Source organism: Chelonoidis abingdonii, chromosome 16 (genome assembly GCF_003597395.2).
Source record: "Chelonoidis abingdonii isolate Lonesome George chromosome 16, CheloAbing_2.0, whole genome shotgun sequence".
NCBI lineage: Eukaryota > Metazoa > Chordata > Testudines > Testudinidae > Chelonoidis > Chelonoidis abingdonii.
In genome coordinates this window covers 15,691,441-15,710,024 of record NC_133784.1, presented here as the reverse complement: position 1 = coordinate 15,710,024, position 18,584 = coordinate 15,691,441, and the positions used below count along the sequence as shown (strand labels likewise).

The following is an 18,584-nucleotide window of genomic DNA, read 5'->3' as shown; positions in this document are numbered from 1 at the left end:
GCTCTGGGGCACCTTGGCCAGAGCTCACGGGGGACCCATCGCCCACGGTGGCTGGGAGTTCGGGGTCACCCCACTGCCTGGGAGCTCTGAGGCACCCCTGCCCTGGCTGGGAGCTGCGTGGCACCCCTGCCCCCGCCCCGGCTGAGAGCAACACTGCTGCCCTCTGCAGCTGGGAGCTTGGCCTCCGCAGTTCCCAGCTGCCAGGGGCAGTGGGGGGACCCTACAGCTCCCAGACACTGGGGCTCAAGTCACAGATCTCTGGAAGTCACAGATTCCGTGACCACATTTGTCTGTGACAAAATTGTCACCCTAATCATGACCTCTATTTGCATGAGGCATTGCTATGGATTGAACACATGCCCTCTAGAGGGAAAAGGCAGCACTACTGAATTTTGTTCAGGAAGCAAAAGCCGAAAACACAAGAGCAGTGATACCATTCAACCACTTGATATTGAGAGAGGAATAGTTTGTATTGGAATACAGATCCTATCTAAAATGTAAAATGTCATGTTTCAAGTGGGTTTCACTGATGGGCTTTAAAGTAAATTTCCTCTGTCAAGATGAAGATTCCAGAAGGTAAGATGTTTGGCTTATAGCCCAGTTCTAAAATACAAAAATTATTGCAAATGCCTCTTTTCTCAGAAAGAGCTGGAGGTGATGAAATGGAATATAATGTTTTATTTTTAATGTTGCTGATGAATGAATGTTAAGTGACTGGGTGATTGGCTAGTTTTCTCCCCTCCCAATTAGTTATTTTTATAGGACATTTATACTGAATATTACATAAACCGGTGATACAATATAATCTCGAGATTTTTTCACCTAGATAAGACCATGTTATCTTCCTCAGACATGGTCCTTTTTCTTTTCTTTCTTTTTTTAAGCTCGGAGACATCTCGGGCCTTTTTATTCTTTTTAATGTAGGGTGTGAAAGTGAAAGTGTGGCTGCGAGCATGCAGGTGTGCGTGAGCACCCACACAACCCACATGGGCAAGGTGCCTGAAAGAAATGTTCCCCAGGTTTAAACAGTCCTAAATGATGTCTCGTAAAATTACTCCCTAAAGCGTGTTTTGTGTTTTATGTTTAAAAATCTTGAGAGACTTCAGGTTGTCCTCTGCAATTTCTGGAAAATGCAGTCAAACTTCTAGTTATCAAAAGTATTCCATTCAAGCCTGTGCTATAATTAGGGCTACGGTTTTCTCATGGAGGTCACAGAAGTCACCGAATCCATGACTTTCAGAGACCTCCGTGATTTGAGCCCCCAGCGCTTCGGAGTTGTAGGGTCCCCTGACACCCTGGCAGCTGGGAACTGAGAGGGCCAAGCTCCCAGCTTCAGAGGGCAGCATGGATGGCCTGAAGCTCCCAGCTGGGGCAGGGAGCAGGGGTGCCCCAGAGCTCCCAGGCAACAGGGGTGCCCTGGAGCTCTCAAGCAGTGGGGAGACCCCGAGCTCCTGGCCACCACGGGCAGCACGGAGATCCTGAGCTTCTGGCCACTGTGGGCAGCCAGGGTGCCCCTGAGCAAGGAGTTGCCGCAGGTGGCCAGGGTATCCCGGAGCTCCGAGCCACTGCGGGCAGTGGCAGGACACTGCAGCTCTGAGCCAGGCGGACAGGTCACAGTCATCCATAAATTTTTCTTTATTGCCTGTGACCTATCCGTGACTTTTTCTAAAAATATCCATGACAAAATCTTAGCCTCAGTTACAATCCACCTCCGGTGGAGAGAGGAAAGGGTTAGGCACCACATAGCAATTCATTTCCAAGGTTATGGTCCAGACATTAGATAATAATCTGATTTCATATTAAGCTCCTTAACCATTCAAATGATAGATCTGATTGATTTTGGTCACATTCTTTAGTTGGATTTATAAGCAAACAGCCACTTTTTTAGAATTTGTCTAAGGACTGATTATTGTTGGCATCACTGAGTCTAACTTGTTTGGTTTGTTGATTTCACCTTGACTGGACAGTTGTTTTGCTTTATTCTTAGTTTAGTTTATTATTATTAACAGGAGCTTAGCTTTGGTGATAAAGTTTCTTTGCTTTTATCTTTGTTTAAGTGTTCTAAAAAAATTATAAAAAATCATATTTCTTTTAACAAGCAATCTGGGTCCAGATCCCTTTGAGACCTGGGATAGATACCAGCCAGTCAACCTAAAATCCTGTCCTGTTCCCCTAATTAGCCTATGGTTCTCATAGGATATACCCTGGACACACATTACGGGGAGGAGAAGGGAGGTGGGGGCCACAGATGAATAAAAAAAATCAGAGAACAGAAAGGAAGCAAAGAAGCAGCAGGAAGCTTCTCAGAGGAATGTCAAAGAGTTTGTCTGACTGGAGACATGATGTTTTACAGGCCTCAAGAGTTATTTCAGGACCGGCTGGCATCCTGAAAGATAAGCCTGGAAGAACCATGACTGCTGCCCAACAAAATTAGAGCAGTTCCAGAAAAAGAGAGAGAGAGATGGAACCTGCAGCGTGAGGTCTGCTGGCTAGGTTTCTGCTCTACACTGGGATCAGTTTTAATCTGGGCTGTGTCCCTTTACAGGCAGCCCTGAACTACAGATAACATCATTTAAAATGTTTGTTTCCAGATACTGGGGAAAAATCCTACCAATTGCTCCAGATTCGCACTGAGAAAATGTTCTTTGGTCAAGTGGTCATGATCCAACAGCACTGGGTTTGTTGTGATCTGAGCAGCTGGCAGGCAGTCATTGGCACAGTCCTCAGGGGCGGCCTGTCCATAAAGACAAACTAGGCAGTCGCCTAGGGTGCCAAGTTAAATGGGGGGAAATTCGAGGAAAAAAATCAAATAAAAAAAATGAAAAAGATGAAAAAAATACAAATAAAATAACAAAGATGTCAATATTTCAATTCCCGTGCGTGTACGGAGGGAATATGTATTATAATTCACTTCTCTACATTTCTGAGAATTTATTAATATGTTAAATCTTTAATTTACTCCAAAAATAAATAATATTTTAGTGAAATATTTTTTCAATTTGTGACACAGGGTCAAGATGACACACTCTGCAATTTTGATAAGCAATAACTCAGCCACAATGAAACACATCTGCCAGTGGCAAGAGCTGCAATGCTAGTGACACCTAACTCGAATACACATCAAGGTCACATAGCTGGAAATTCACGTAGAGCGGAGATATCGCGAGTTGATACATGTCAAAAGGTCATTTTAACACAAGTCACAGGTAGGTTAAGAATCAAATGAATACTGTCGGGCTCGTTCACCTGCACATCTACCAATGTGATATATGCCATCATGTGCCACCAATGCCCCTCTGCCATGTACATTGGCCAAACCAGACAATCTCTACACAAAAGAATAAATGGACACAAATCTGACAGCAGGAATCATAACATTCAAAAACCAATGGGAGAATACTTCAACCTCTCTAACCACTCCCAGTGACAGACTTGAAGGTGGCAATTTTGCAACAAAAAAACTTCAAAAACAGACTCCAAGAGAGACTGCTGAACTCAAATTAATTGCAAATTAGATACTATTAACTTAGGTTTAAACAGAGACTGGGAATGGTGTGGGTCATTACACTAATTTAATCTATTTCCCCATGTTAAGTTCTCTCACACCTTCTATGGGTCATTCTCAATATCGCTTCAAAAGTTTTTTTTTTCTCCCTGCTGATGATAGCTCTTCAGTTGGTATGGCTACTCCACCTTTTCATGTCTCATGTGATAATACTTCTGTTCGTTGTTCACTCTATGCATTCCAAAGAAGTGAGCTGTAGCCCACGAAAGCTTATGCTGAAATAAATTTGTTAGTCTCTAAGTGACACAAGATTCTGTTCTTTTTTGTGGAAAATTGTTTCTTGGTGCCAAAGAAAAAGAATAAACATCTTTCAGCATTATATATCCAAAATGTGAGTATCTTTAACCGTTATTATCTGGCTGTACAGTTATGAACTTTTCTTTTTGTATATTGCCATTCCTAATATCTGATTTGTGGTCCATTTATCCTTTTCTGTAGAGACTGTCCAGTTTGGCCGATGTACATAGCAGAGGGCATTGCTGGCATATGATGGCCTTAAGGTGGCCATCCTGCAGCAAAAAAACTTCAGGACCAGACTTCAAGAGAAACTGCTGAGGCTTCAGTGCATCTGAAATTTGACACCATCAGCTCAGGATTGAACAAAGACTGTGAATGGCTTGCCAACTAACAGAAACAGTTTTCTCCTCTCTTGGTTTTTCACACCTCAACTGCTAGAACAGAGCCTCATCCTCCCTGATTGAACTAACCCCGTTATCTCTAGCTTGCTTGCTAGCATATATATACCTGCCCCTGGAAATTTCCACTACATGCACTGATGAAGATGGGTATCACCCACGAAAGCTCATGCTCAAAACATCTCTTAGTCTATAAGGTGCCACAGGATTCTCTGCTGTTTCTTTTTCTGGTTCACATGCAATAAATAAGGTCCATAAAAGTAAAAGCGTTAACACTTAATAGACTACGAAAGTAATAACATCACACTCCAAGCGGGTAACCACGAGGGAAGGGGATACTTTCCAAACAACCAGTGTCGGGTTACTACGTTGAAAAAGGTCATTTTGTTTGCTGTGTAAATGCTGCCTGTTAACTAACTGTTTTAATAGGTGAGTGTATGTTACTAATCATTGAACCATTAAGCAGTGAAAAGATGTGTTGGATGGCTGCAATGTGGTTAAATCACCAACTATGTGGTGGGTGTGTCAGCCATCCTTAATGCCTATAATGCTTACGTCGGGAGCACAGTACTGTGGCAAACTCAGGACAGTGGCTACCAGGAGAGGGTAGTAATTGGTCCCGAAGGCTTACCTAGAGGAATCAGGTTCAGCTGGGACAGGGGTTAGGAGGGAACTAATCAGGTTCAGCTGACTCCAAATTGCTGGTGAGCTTTTTTAAAATCCCTGGCAGGGAAGCAGGGGGGAGAAGGAGGAAGCAGAGTAGCTCCCAGCAAGTAGGGGCGCTAAACTCTGAGGCTGTCCTGGAAGGCAGCTTGCAGTCTCCTCAGAAGGAGAGGAAACTAGAGCAAGGGGCTGGCTGAGAAGGGATCACCAGACCCTGTGAGATTGGAAGGGTTTTTTTGTTCTTTGTTTTTACCAAGCCTGTGCCTCCAGGGCAAAAAGGAACTGTGCTACACAAACGGAGAGGCAGGTACTTTGCCACACGTGGTGTCAGGAGTGGGATTCGCCCTGGTGAGTGAGGCTCCGTGGCAAGCAATCACCGGGCACGGTATAAACCACCAAAAAAAAAAAAAAATTTTTTTTCCTGAAAAATGGAAGATGTTTTTGAAGGCTTGTTGCAGGCCACTGCGGCCAACAAGAGGCTACCAGAGTGCAGTGGCTGCCCAGCGGGAGTCCGTACGGGTGCAACAGGAGACCAACCAGCTGCTGGAAGCCAGGCGCGCCACAATCGAGCAACCTTGACCGAGGTGGTAAACCAGTTGAAAGGCCCTGACCACGATGACGCACGGAACCCAGGGGAGTCGGCCGCTGCGGGCGAGCAACTACGTACAGAAGATGACGCCAGAATGAACGATATAGAGCATATCTCCTTGCGTTCGAGAAGGACGGCACAGCGGAGGCGTGGCCCAAGACCAGTGGCCGTCTGCTGGCGCCATTTCCTTGTGTGGGAGGCCCAGAAAAGCCTACTTCGTACATGACCGCAGAAGCGGCTAGGCGACTACTCTCAACTGAAGGCGGCAAAATCCTTGGCGAGGGCAGGCGTGACGCCGGCCATAAGGGCCCAACGCTTCCACGAGTGGAAGTACCGGGAGGACAAACCACCGAGGTCTCAGCTATTTGATTTGATACATCTTGCTCGGAAGTGGTTCCGCCCCAAGGCCCATGGGCCGGAGAAGGTAGTTGAGATCCTGGTATTGGACAGGTACATGAGGGGGTTGCCGCCGGACATAAGGGGGTGGGTCCACCAAAATGATCCCTCCTCTTATGACGATCTAGTTGCTCTCATGGAGAGGCACTTAGCAGCCCAAGAACTTTCTCAGACCACCGGGGGAGGAAGGCGCCAGTATCGGAGGCCAGCCTCTACACCAAAGCCCCAGTTTGCCCTAGCTCCGGGCCGGAAAATGGAGGGGAGGCAGGAGGCGGAAGAGCCATCTACAGTCCCGGAGAGACTGGAGGACTGGGGAAGAAAGGGGATGCATCCCACCAGCCCGAAAAATAGGGGGCTGCCCAGGGTGGGGTACCAATGTTATGCTTGTGGTGAATTAGGGCATATTGCTGCTCAATGCCCTAATCTGGGAGAGCCTATGCAGTGTGAACTGGGAGATATAGGGGGATCATGCAACCTAATAAGTCTAGTCGGGGTTGCTATGGTCCCTCATAGGTACACTAGGGCCGTTAAGCTGAACGGTGTAGAAACCACTGCATTAATAGACTCGGGCAGTGCAGTTACACTGATCTCAGGGACGCTGGTCAAGCCGGGCCAACTATCCCAGGCCAAACGCTCAGGAATTTCCTGCGTACATGGGGATGTTAGCTACTACCCCACCATCCCTGTACGCATCGAAGTTCTTGGAAACCCTACCGAGGTGACAGTGGGAGTCGTTCCGAAACTCCCATACCCTGTCCTTATCGGGCGAGACTTCCCGGGGTTTGATGGCCTACTCCCTGGGAACGAGGGAGAAGGAAGGGAGGACCCTGAGATCCAAAGGGTGGCCCAGATAGGGGACCCTCTCCCCGCTTTCCACGAGTTTAGCCAGGGTGCGTTCTCCCCACCGGGGAAGTCCAGGAAGACTCGGAGGGAATGGAGGGCCAATATACGAAGGGGGACGAGGATCCTGACCCGGTACCTGGCGCCTACACTGGCAGGGGAAAGAAGGGACTCAGCCGACAGCAGCCCTAGGTCGGCTAACTCCGACCCAATTGTTGGACCAGGTTCCCCTGGGACTGTCCCTGAGGGGGAGACAGAGGTGGACCCCCCCGGAATGGGACAAATAGGGACCGCACGTGGGGATTTTGGTCAGGATCAGGCTAACGATCCCATATACCATAACATTTTTAAGGAGGTAGTCGAGGTGAATGGGGTCCCAGTGGAGGGGAAAGCTAGGGGTCCGGGACCATATTACATGATTAAAAGAGATCTGCTGTATAGAGTAGTCCGCGTCCAAGAGCAAGTCATCGAACAACTCTTGGTCCCCCGGAAGCATCAAAGGGCGGTAATGGATCTGGCCCACAGTCATCTGTTTGGGGCCCATCTAGGGGTGGATAAAACCCTCGATCGGATTCTGCAGAGGTTTTTTTGGCCTGGCATTTATGCAGCCGTCCGGCAATATTGTTCCTCCTGTCCGGAGTGCCAATTACATGGGCCCCGACCATACTTAAGGGCCCCTCTGGTCCCTCTACTAATTATTGAGGTTCCGTTCGAGTGAATAGCTATGGACATAGTGGGGCCATTGGAAAAGTCAGCCCGGGGCCATCAGTACATCCTAGTAGTACTAGATTATGCCACCCGATACCCCGAGGCCGTCCCCCTACGGAATATCATGTCCAAATCCATAGCCAAAGAATTAGTCCAGATATTCTCCAGAGTTGGGATACCTAAGGAGATCCTGACGGACAAAGACGACCCTCTTGTATTTCTAACTAATGAAGGACTTGTGTAACATGCGTCCACATACGGAGACCCTACAGAACGTCAGTCTAAGAACCCCCAGACCGACGGCCTGTTGAATGCTTTAATCAGACAGTATGAAGAACATGCTACGGGAAGGTGATCGCCGCGATGGAAAAGACTGGATGCCCTGCTACCCTATGTGCTGTTTGCCATCCGGGAAGTTCCTCAGGCTTCCACTGGATTCTCCCCCCTTCGAGCTGTTATCATGGTCGACACCCCAGGGGCATATTGGACCTGGCTAAAGAGGACTGGGAAGAGCAGCCGAACCTGGGGAGAAACATTGCGGAACATGTGCTACAAATGAGAGACCGAATCACCAGAGTCACCCCCCTGGTGCACGACCACATGGAGAAGGCCCAAGGCGCGCAACAGACATACTACATGTTCATCGCGTCAAGCTGAAGTCCGGAAGTTCAGGTGGGAGACCAGCGGTGATGGTGCTCATACACCCACGGCGGAGAGCAAGCTCTGGCAGATGGCAGGGACCATATGAGGTAATCGAAGCGAGTAGGAGAAGTTGACTATGAACGGTCGGCAGCCAGGTCACCGCGGGGAAGCCTGGAGCAGATCTACCCATATAAAATCTGCTGAAACCCTGCAGATAAGAGATAACCCTGGTAAGCTGCGCTGGGGGCGCCACCCTAAAGACGCATCAGCCAGCCTGGTGGGGATATCCGGAGCTGACGCCCGGGCAACGATCTGAGGTGATCAGCCTGGTCAAACGCAACCAAAGATGTGTTCTCGGAGAAGCCAGGTAGGACTGTACCAGAGGTTCTACCACCACATCTTCACAGAGCCCGGAGTGAAGGTGCACGTCAAGCCATACTGGATCCCGGAGGCTAAGAGGAAGAAAATTCGGAAGGAGGTCAGGAAGATGCTGGGCCTAGGGGTTATTGAAGAGTCTCATAGTCAAATGGTCCAGTCCGTGGTTCTAGTGCTAAGCCCGCGGCAGTATGAGGTTCTACAACGACTTCCGCAAGCTAAATGAGGTGTCCGGATTTGACCGCCTACCTTTACCCAGGATGGATGAGCTGACTTGACAGACTGGGAAAGGCCCGTTTTATGTCTAACCTTGACCTTACTAAGGGCTATTGCAGATCCCCCTGGCTAAGGCCGACAAGGAGAAGACAAGCCTTTGCAACCCCGGAAGGACTCTATATCAGTACACTGTTTTTTTTTCTTCCTTTGGATTGGCATGGGGCCCCCGCTACTTCCAGCGGCTAATGGACAAGCTGTTACGGCCCCATAGGGAGTATGCTGCTGCGTCTATCTTGATGACGTCAATCATCTATAGCCCCTGCTGGGAAGACGCAGCACCTCGAAGGGTAGAGCAAGTCTTAGAATAACCCTGAGAAAGGCAGGGCTGACCGCAATCCTCCAAGTGTTCGATCGGGTTAGGCTGAGGCCAAATACCTTGGGTATATAGTGGGGAGGGCATGGTCAGGCCCCAACTCAAGGGCAAACTAGCACAGCCATACAGAAGTGGCCCCGCCGCACTCCAGAAAAAACAGGTCCGAGCATTCCTGGGACTTGTGGGGTACTATAGGCGTTCATTCCCCACTTTTGCCACCAGGGCATGCCCATTAACGGATCCTGACCAGGGCTCGGGGCCCAGACATAGTAACATGGTCTGCTCTGCGGCCGAAGCGGCGCTTTTGCAGATCTGCGAACAGCCCTCTGCACGGACCCCTCGTTATTATAGCCCCGGACTGGGCAGGCAAGGAGTTTATCCTACAGACGGACGCCTCGGAAGTATGGGGCTGGGGAAGGTGCATTTCCCAAGGTCAGGAGGATGACGAACATTCCCCGTCTCTTCCTCAGCAGAAACTTCCTGCCTAGGGAACGGAAAGTAACCATTCGTGGAGAAGGAATGCTGCAGTAAAATGGGCCGTAGAAATGTTCTCGCGTAGTTATGCTTACTGGACGGAGATTTACCCTGGTCACTGGACATGCCCGTTGCAGTGGATGACAACCAAAATAAGGACAAGAACGCGCGAGTCAAACGAAGATAGGTTCCTATCACTTCAAACCATTTCACTTTCACGGTTCGGCAATCACGGTCCGGAACCCACGGCAATGCGGATGGGCCTATCAAGGGGTGCACTGTTTTCCGACAAGTAGCGCCAACCGTAGTGTTTGCGCGGAGGGGGGGCGGATATGTTTGGCAAACTCCAGGACAGTTGGCTACCAGGAGAGGGGGTAGTCTAATTGGTCCCGGAAGGCTAAGCGCTAGACGGATATCCCAGTTGCTTCCGTTCGCGGCACAGCTGGACAGACGGTTAGGCAGGGAACTAATGCTAGGTTCAGCTGACTCCAATTGCTGTGAGACTTTTTAAAAACCTCCCTGGCAGGGAGCAGAAGGGGGGAGAAAGGAGAGAAGCAGAGTAGTGCAGCAGTAGGGGCAGCTAAACTCTGTCTGAGGCTGTCCTGGGAAGGCAGCTTGCAGTCTCCTCAGAAGGAGAGGAAACTAGAGCAAGGGGCTGGCTGAGAAGGGATCAGCCAGACCCTGTGAGATTGGGAAGGGTTTTTTTTGTCTTTGTTTTTTTTACCAAGCCTGTGCCTCCAGGGCAAAAAGGAACTGTGCTACCAAACGGAGAGGCAGGTACTTTGCCACAGTACATAACAATATTCAAATGCCCAATGGCAGAAAGAGGAAAAAGAAAAGCCTCAGGAGCTGAGTATCATAAATGAAAGGCTGAGAAGGAAAAGGACCAAGCAAAACAGCAGGGATCCTTCCTGAAATATCTTCTCTTTAATCCAAATAAAGATGGAAGCAGTTCATAGCATCCAGATGAAGATATATTACTTTGAGATGAGGGTAGCTCACATCCACAAAAAAGCAGTTTGGAAACTCAAGATGATGGAAACGTACGTCTAGATGAAGGCAGCTCATAGCATCAGATTGATATGGAAGTGGAGAAAATTTATTCACCTTCAGAGACACATGCAGAAATTGAATTAATGAAATAAAAGGAAGAAAAGATGAGGAAGTTACAAACAAGTTACAAGTATCAGGGTAGCCGTGTTAGTCTGTATCCACAAAAACAACAAGGAGTCCGGTGGCACCTTTACAGTATGGGGACCCAGCTTCATGGCCTGGATGTGATGTCAGTGTGCAGCAAATACTCTTGAAACATGGAACCGAACAAGTTCATGAATTTCTCTTCCCTAAGGAGGGAAATAAAAGAAAATTCTCTGCTCACCATTACAAGAAGAAACTCATTAATGGGGAATAAATTCAACAAAACTGGTTACAATATTCCATGTCAAAGGACTCTGTGTTTTGCTTTAGCTGCAAGTTGTTTAGAAATCAAGCAATTGGTACATCACTTACCGCAAATGCTTCGAAGGCCTGGAAAAACATCTCTTCAATTCTCTCTTCACATGAAAGAAGTACAGAATATTTGTAATGTTTTCAAAATTGGAAAGAACTTGAATTATGATTGAAAAAAGGAAAAACTATCGATGAAGAAAATTTACGTGTGATCAAGGAAAAAGAAGCATATTGGCAACAAATATTAGGGCGTCTGATTGCTTTAGTGAGAGTTTTCGATGGGCAAAATTTAGCATTCCACAGCCACAGTACAAATGAAAAATTATATACTCCAGGTAATGGAAACTTTTTAAAATTTGTTGAATACCCAGCTTTGTTCGATCCAGTCATGAAGGAGCATCTACGTGAAATAACTGATCATGAAACACAGGTTCATTACTTATGAAAAAATATGTAGAATTAACTGATTCAAATCCTAGCAAATGGCATTAAAAAGAAAAGTATAGAGGCTGCCCATTCTGCAAAATACTTTTCAATAATACTGGACTGTACACCAGATGTAAGTCATGTTGCACAAATGATGATGATCATTCGTTTTGTGTATATGGAAAAGTCCGCAGATGACGATAATGCTGAAGAGCTCATAAAGGAACATTTTTGGGTTTCGTACCACTGAAGGAGACGACTGGAGCATTTATGACTGAAACTATTCTACAAGAGCTTGAAACAATGTCATTATCTGTTGAAAACTTACATGGCCAAGGCTATGATAATGGGAGTAATATGAAGGGTAAAGACAATGGTGTGCAAAGGAGAATGATGGGAATCAATCCTACAGCCTTTTTCATTCCTTGCTGTGCACATTCTCTGAATTTGGTTGTCAATGATGCTACTAGATGCTGTTTGGAGGCAAGCAGTTTCTTTGGGCTGGTCTACACTACGGGGTAAAATCGATTTTAGATACGCAATTTCAGCTACGTGAATAACGTAGCTGAAGTCGAATATCTAAAATCGATTTACTCACCCGTCCTCACCACGTGAGTTCGATGTCCGCTGCTCGCCATGTCGATTCCGGAACTCCGTTGGGGTTGGTGGAGTTCCGGAATCAATATAAGCGCGCTCAGGGATCGATATATCCCGTCTAGATTAGACGTGATATATCAATCCCCGAGCAATGGATTTTAACGTGCCGATACAGCACGTAGTCTAGACGTGGCCTTTGACCTGGTGCAATGTGTTTATGTGTTCTTCTCAGGCTCCACATGCCATTGTGAGATTCTGACTCATCATGTGAATTCAATAACTGTGAAACCACTTAGTCAGACAAGGGAGAGTCTCATTGATGCTTTGAAGCCTCTTTGCTATGAACCTGGAAACATCTATGATGCCCTAATTAAAATTTCTAATGACACTACCTTTGCTGCATCATCTGGCAATACGGCATGTTCAGATGCAGAAACTTTTGCAAATGGCCTTTCCAAGTTCAAATTTGTGACTTCACTCATTTTGTGGTATAATATCCTTTTCAAGATTAACCTCACTAGTAAGCAGCTTCAGGAAAATAATTTGAACATACATTCTGCTATTCAAAAACTGCAGCAAACTAAAAATACTCTGGAGGAATTCAGAAGTGATGAAGGGTTCGAAAGAACACTGATAGATTCTCTCTAGCTTGCTGAAGAAATAGAGTTTCCGACAGAATTTGAACCAGAGCCAGTTCACATTCGGCAAAAGAAACAGTAGTTTTCATATGAAGGACGAGACACTAATTCAGAACTCAAAACAAAGGTTCAAAGTGAATTTCTACTTTGCATTCCTTGATACTGCTATTCACTCAGCTGACGAAAGATTTTAACAGATGCAGCAGCTAGAGTCAGTATTTGGTTTTCTATATGATATCCACAGCTTGCAAAAGAAAATAGCAAAACAGATAAGAGAATTTTGTATAAAACTGGAGTCAGCTTTGACTCAAGAAAATTCAAAAGACATTGATGCTACAGATTTGTGTAGTGAGCTTCAGGCTTTTTCAAGACGACTTAAGGAACATTCCACTCCTGAAGAAGTACTGAAGTTTATTTGTGAAAATAAACGCGCAGTTTTCCAAACATTTTTAAAGCTCTATGCATTCTTTTAACTTTGCCAGTTTCCGTAGCTAGTGGGGAACGTAGCTTCTCAAAGTTAAAATTGATAAAAACATATCTGCATTCAACAATGGTGCAAGAGAGACTTGTTGGACTTGTCACAATGTCAATAGAGCATGAAATAGCTGGAAAACTGGATCTAAAAGAACTAGTGACTAAATTTTTCAAAACTTAAAGCAAGAAAAGTCATGTTTTAAGAGCACACAGTGTTTTTTATTTGGAGTGTTTTGTAAATACAAGTTAAAGTTCAGTGAAGAGTTTTCTTCTTTCTTCCTGTATTGGATGTGGTGGTAATGGCAGTTAAAGCAGGATAATGTAATAGATTATTTTGGATTTGTAATAATAAAAATTATAATTAACATTTTTAATGCATTTTTATTTGAAATCAGACTGAAATATCATCTAGCTGTAGTGTACAAATCTATTCTGAAAATTTTGTGTCTCTATTTTATCTTATCTTAGAAACATTGGTTTGACAGATGGATGGACAGACAAACCAAATAATTAAGCCTCTGTTTACAAAAAAAAATGCTTAAAAACACTGAAAAGAAAAAAAGGTCAAATTTTTCCCAGTTTACCAAAAAGCTCGGCCTAGATCTGCCTTGGGGCTTGGGGATGGGGGCGCCAATTGCATGGCTTACTTAAGGTGCCAGTTACTGGGAGCTAGTCTAGGGCTGCCCCTGATCATCCCTTTGCTCTGTCCTGGTGGTTGGCAAGGCATCGAACCTGGTGCAATTCCCAACTGCCAAATGCTGCTCAAAGCAGAGCGCTTGATACTGACCACACGGGAGAAGAGGTGGGTTTGGGTGTGGAGAGAGAAACTGGAACCCGGAAACAGAGTACAGAAACTCTCTCCCATGCTGATGGTTCTTACAGCAAAGCTTGAACCTCAGTATACAGCATGGAGTGCGCCAGAGAGGACATGGGGAGCACAGGAAGCCATTCGTGGGCCTTTGGAAGAGGTAAAAAGAGCAATGAATAGTAGCAATTTATGGGTGATTCTTCTTTCCCATTCTAAAGAGGTTCAGCTAAGCATCCAAATGTTGGCACCTTTGGAGGTCTGCCCACCACTGGCTCCTGGCAGGTTCTAAAGAATTGGGATGTGGATGGAGATCCAGGGTGGATCTGCTTAAGCACTCACCCGTGGTCTAACTCTGCTTCCATCGATGTAGTGGAAAAACTCCCATTAGCATCAATGGCAGCAGCATTAGGCCAATTGTGACACAGAGCCCCACTGATGGCTCACTGTTCTGGGTCAGCAACTCATCAAATTTGACATAGTGTACCCCAACTCACCATTGTCATAATCTGTATCTAAAAGGGGGCATGTCATATGTCATTGGAAAGCCAGTAACCCACAGATTGTTAATATTCTAGCGTGACATATGTACAGTACACCCATAAACAACTTTGCAGATATGTGCTGCAATATGTTCTTAACATGTATTTGGCAATCAGTGCCTAAGCCTGGAGGTGAAAATAAGCCGGTACGGGCCAGTAAGGAGGACTGGTAAGAAAAGGTGCAGTAACTACCGGCAAGAAAATGGAGCATTCTCTCCCTCACTAACTCCTATTCCTAGCTCCAGCAATATTGATGGTCTCCCCCCTGGCCCCACCTGCTGTGCCCCCGTGCCTCCCCTGAGTGTGCCCCAGCCCCCCTTTGCTGCCACCATGCACCTCCCTAGGTCCTGGAGCCAGATCTGGCTCTAACATTTTTGCCGCCCCAAGCGAAAACAAAGAGCGCCACCCCGCCCCGCCCCCAAGCGTCGCGCCGCCCAAGTCCCCTGCCCCCCCGAGAGTCACGTCGTGCCGCGCCGCCCAAGTCCCCGCCCCTCCCGAGCGTCGTCCAAGTCCCCCGCCCCACTGAGCACCACACCGCCCAAGTCCTCCACCCCTCCCAAGCGTCGCGTTGCGCTGCCCAAGTCCCCCGTCCCCACAAGCATCGCATCGTGCCACCCAAGTCCCTTGTCCCCCCCCCAAGCGCCATGCTGCCCAAGTCTCCCGCCCCCCCGAGCATCGCGTCGTGCCGTCCAAGTCCCTGCCCCCCCAAGCGCCGTGCCGCTGAAGCCCGCCCCGCTGAGTGCCACGCCACCCAAGTCCCGGACCCCCCAGCACGGCGCCATGCCTCCCAAACCCTGCCTCTCCCCAGCACCGCCTGGACGAACCAAAAAAAAACAAAAACAAACCCCGAATGCCGCCCCAAGCACATCCTTGGTAGGCTGGTGTCTGGAGCCGGCCCTGCCCGGAGCGTTTGTCTCTCTCCGTCCCCTGCAGCTCCATGCTGCCTGCTTTCATTAACTGCCACCACAGGGTCCCAGTGCCCCCCTCCACTTCTGCCAGGGCAGGCTGCCCTTCCCCATCAGACCCTTTCACTTTCCGGTGGGACCCTCCACCAGTACAGCCACCCCCCTGCCTGCAGTCACTACTCTTGCCCCACACTGGGCAAGGGGCAGCCCCAGTGAGGCTACAGTGAGGGGCAGCAGCAGAGGAGGAGGTGCACAGGTGATGGCAGCGCCCCGCCTGCCCCCAACCTGGCACCCACCACAGGGGAGGCGAGGGGGATTCCTGGACCTGAGAGGGGCCGTAGGAGCATTTGCAGTGACAGGGGGAGTGAGTGTGCTGCAGGGGGGGAGAAGGGGGTCGCTACCCCAGAGCTTGCTGCTGCAAGCAGGGAGAGGGCTGGGGGGAGTCCTTCTCTCTGGCTCCAGTCCCAGGGCAGCCTGCCTACACCCCAAACTCATCCCCAGCCCTGTCCCACCCCAGAGCCCACATCCCCAGATAGAGCCCTCATCCCCCCGCACCCCAACCCTCTGTCTTAGCCCTGAGCCTCTCCAGCACCCCAAACCCCTCATCTCCAGCCCCAGCCAGAGCCCTCATCCCCCTGCACCCTAACCCTCTGCCTCATCTCTGAGTCCCCTCCCACACCCGAAACCCCTCATCCCCAGCCACACCCCAAATCAACCCCCAGCCTCACCCCACAGCCTTCACTCCTGCACCCCCTCCCTCCACACACTCTCTTATCCTCAAACTCCCTGCCAGAACCTGCACCCCCTCCCCATTCCCTCCCATCCCCAAACTCCCTCCCAGAGCCTGCACCCTGCACCCCTTCTGCACCCCAGTACCCTGCCCCAGCCCAGGGCCTGCACCCCAGACCTCCTCCCTTCCCCAAACTCCCTCCCAGAGCCTTGGGCAGGTGGGGGGTGGAGTTTGGGGGAGCAGAGTTTGGGCAGGGGCAGGTTCCAGGCACCTCCAAAATTTCTACAAACCTGCCACCCCTACCAGCAAGAGCTGGTGTGCCATACCGGGGTGGACCAGCTTCCAGAGGCAGTAATTTAAAGGGCTGGACCCCAGGGCCCTTTAAATTACCACCAGAGCCCTGGGGTAGCGGCTGCGGGGGTCGGGTGGTGATTTAAAGGGCCCAGGGCTCCTGCCACCGTACCACCGCAGGCCCTTTAAATCGCCGCTGGAGCCCCACTGCCGCTACCTCAGGGTTCCGGGGACAATTTAAAGGGCCCAGGACCTTTAAATAGCCCCCGGAGCCTGCTGGAGCCCTGGGGTAGTGGCGACAGGGCTCTAGTGGCCATTGAAAGGGTTCAGGGCTCCCGCTGCCTCCACCACCCCGGGCCCTTTAAATAGCCACCAGAGCCCTGCCGCTGCTACCCCAGGAGACTGCTGCTCTCCGGAGACAATTTAAAGGGCCCTGGAGCGTAGCGGCAGCCGGAGCCCCGAGCCCTGTTGCTGGAGCCCTGGGGCTCCATTGGCAATTTAAAGGGCCTAGGGCTCTGCTGTGGTAGCAGCAGCTAGAGCCCCGGGCTCTTTAAATTGCCCCCTTTAAATCTCCTCCAAATCCCAGAGCTCCCAGCCACCTCTGCAGCTGGGAGCTCAGGGGGTGATTTAAAGGGCTTGGGGCTCCCATCTGCTGCTATCACAGCTCTAGCCCCAGGCCCTTTAAATCCTGATTTAAAGTGCCTGGGGATTTAATGGCTCCGCCTCTTCTGGTGGAGGCCATGCCCTTCCTCAGGATTCTGGAGTACTGGCAAGTCCTTTAAATTACTTTCACCCCTGCCTAAGCCACGCCTCTTCCAGACACAGGAATGAAATTCCGCCTGCTGGAATGGGTCTCCCATGTAAATGGAGCAAGGTGTGACCAAAGACAATGAAAACCACATTTGCATGCCAGGTAAGCAAAGCAAGCAGGAGAGCCGGGAGGGAACAAGCGACCACTTAATCCTGAGTTTACAGTTTTATGGGGCCCTGGGCCAAAGCAAGTGGGGGCCCTTCCCCAGCCTTTCCGCCTGCAGCCCCCTCCCCTCACTCCCGGCGCTCCTGCCGGGGAGCTGGGTTTAGGCAAGGGGGCTTCCCCCACTCCTGGTAAGAGCACTAGGTGGGTGGAGGAAGCCCCTACACCCTGACCTCCCATCCCCAGCAGCCGTTCTGGGTTGGCGGGCAGAGCGGGGCAAGACCCCACGTTCTGACCTGCTCCCCGGCAGGAGCGCCACACAGGTGGAGCGGGTTCGAGCACAGGGGTGCCCTTTTTCCTGGGCCCTCAACTGACCAGGCACAGCAGCACAGCATTCTAGGCACTCAGAGTTGCAGGGCAGGTGGTGACACAACCCCTCACCGGTCTGGGTTGAACCCCAAAATGTCCCACCAATCCTGTGCACTTGTGAAACTTTCCTTCCCCTCCTCGCTCCCCACTGGAATGGTAAATGTAATTAGAGACGGGGGAATGTTGAAGAAAAAAAGTTTCCACAAATATTCTTTTGAATTTTTACAGTAATTTCAACTGTGATCATATACCACCAGAAAGCTGACTGCAAGAGCAATGCTCAGTCAGGGAAGAGAAACACAGAATTATAGAATATCAGGGTTGGAAGGCGTCACGGTACAAATCCCCACCCTGAACCTTAGCGTTCAAAAGATGAGGTACCAGCATGAATTCCTCTAAGCTTAATTACCAGCTTAGAACCTGTAGCGCTGCCACCAACCAGGAATTACAGTGCCTGGTACACTCTGGTCCCCCGCAAAACCTTGCCCGGGGAACCCCAAGACCTAAACCCTCTGGATCTTAACACAAGAAAAGTAAACCCTTTCCCCCCCACCGGTGCCTCTCCCAGGCTTCCCCTCCCTGGGTTACCCTGAAAGATCACTGTGATTCAAACTCCTTGAATCTTTAAACAGAGAGGAAAATGCACCTTCCCCTCTCCTTCTCTCTTCCCCTCCCAGACTCTCCCTGAGAGAGAAAGTAATCTTAACACAGAGAGAAATTAGCCTCTCTCTCCCCCTTCCCTCCTTTCTCCCCACCAATTCCCTGGTGAATCCAGACCCAGTCCCCTGGGGTCTCACCAGAATTAAAAAAACAATCAGGTTCTTAAACAAGAAACTTTTAATTAAAGAAAGAAAAAAATTATCTTTGTAAATTTAAAATGGAATAGGTACAGGGTCTTTCAGCTACAGACACTGGGAATACCCTCCCAGCCCAAGTATACAAGTACAAATTAAAATCCTTTCAGCAAAA

At 49.0% G+C, this 18,584-nt stretch overlaps 1 protein-coding gene across 39 annotated transcripts in view; it reads right to left on the bottom strand.

The window, feature by feature from the left end:
• Positions 1-18,584, bottom strand: part of SORBS1 (sorbin and SH3 domain containing 1) — a 297,291-nt gene that overhangs the window by 134,519 nt on the left and 144,188 nt on the right. The gene's annotated exons all lie outside the window — the stretch shown is intronic.